Genomic DNA, 1,625 nt, shown 5'->3' with positions numbered 1-1,625 from the left:
CTGGCAGAGCAGGTGAGAGAGGATTGGGCCTGAAAAGCGCCAAGCTGTGAGGATGGGAGCAGGATACCTGATGTGAGACATATTTAAGTGATATGATCAGTTGGCTTCATGATACAGTAAGTAAGGTCGTGGGAAGGAAGAAGAGGCCAAGAACGAATCCTGTGTTTGGACTGGGAACAGGTGATGATGGGGCCATTTTGGTAGAGGATGACAGCAATGTTAACACTCTCCTCCCTCACCATCCTCTCCTCATTCTGCTTCTACTAATAATCAGGGCCATTTATTGAGCATTGGCAGCATGTCAGATGCCCTGAAGAGTGCTTGACATGCATCACGATACATGAGACCATTTAATCCTCTTTGGAACACAGTATCATCCAATTTTCCAGATAAGAATGCAGTCAGTTTCCCACAGTTTCACAGATAAAAAATTAGGGTTTGAATACATTTAGGTTCTGAAATAGTGATTTTGTTTTGAGACATGCTGAGTTTGAGGTTTCTGCAGGACATCCTGGCAGGAACGTCCCACCAGCCAATGGAAATGTGGGCCTGAGCGAAGCAGAAAAACTGAGCAAGATACACAGCCATCCATCAGCCATCCACCAGCCATCCACACAGAGGTGGCAGGAGAGGCGAGAGCAATTAGTATGGGATGAGTCTGGGAAGCTTATGTAGAGTGAGGGGGAAAGAGAGGTGAAATGAACACTGGGCAAATCAATGTAAAGGACAGGAGAGGAAGAGAAACTACAGAAAAGGAGGAGTGACCAGACAGTGAAGCGAACTGGCAGAGTAGTAGTGCAGTCCGGTAAAAGTTGTGCGTCATGCCTGCTGAATGCTGCCAGGGAGCCCAAGAACGGAGGTGTGCCCCACACATCTGTCAACCAAGGGTCAATAGAGGATGAGATGGAGGGTCTGAGAGCAAAGTCTGCAAGAAGAGGACATTGACTTAGAGGTAAGTACATAGAAAACTAAACAAAGGAGGAAAAGGGCAGTTATTAAACCTAAGGAAGACAAAAGGTTATTCAAGAAAGGAAAGATGGGCTTTCCTGGTGACTCAGGGGTAAAGAATCCACCTGCCAATGCAGGAGACACGGGTTCAATCCCTGATCCAGGAAGATCCCACATGCTATGGGGCAACAAAGCCGGTGTGCAACGACTATTGAGCTGGTGCCCTAGAGCCTGTGCTTTGTGACAAGAGAAGCCACTGCAATGAGGAGCCCAAGCTCCGCAACTAGAGAGTAGCCTCCGTTCCCCACAATTGGAGAAAAGCTGACACAGCAATGAAGACCCAGCACAGCAATAAGTAAGTAAATATTTTAGAAACAAAGAGAAAGGAAAAGCAATTAGAGAATACTACAGGGCTCACCTGTGACTAGTATTATATTGTCAAAATCATGTAAATCCTAAATATTGATGGAAGGAGGGTAAGTTAGTATGTGCGGGATTCTTTTAACTCTCATACTTGAAAATCAGTAAATACTGCTGAAAAGTCAAGGATTAGTAATATAATTTCATTCTTTAGCAATGTGAAGGAAAACATTTTTAAAAATTAGTTCTTTGTAAAGTGAGACTGAGAGTAGGGGATAAGAGAGGGGACCAGAAGACTGCTGTTTTTCTAAAGTTTT

This window comes from Odocoileus virginianus, chromosome 4, assembly GCF_023699985.2.
Source record: "Odocoileus virginianus isolate 20LAN1187 ecotype Illinois chromosome 4, Ovbor_1.2, whole genome shotgun sequence".
Classification (NCBI taxonomy): domain Eukaryota; kingdom Metazoa; phylum Chordata; class Mammalia; order Artiodactyla; family Cervidae; genus Odocoileus; species Odocoileus virginianus.
Note: the sequence above shows the minus strand (reverse complement) of the source record.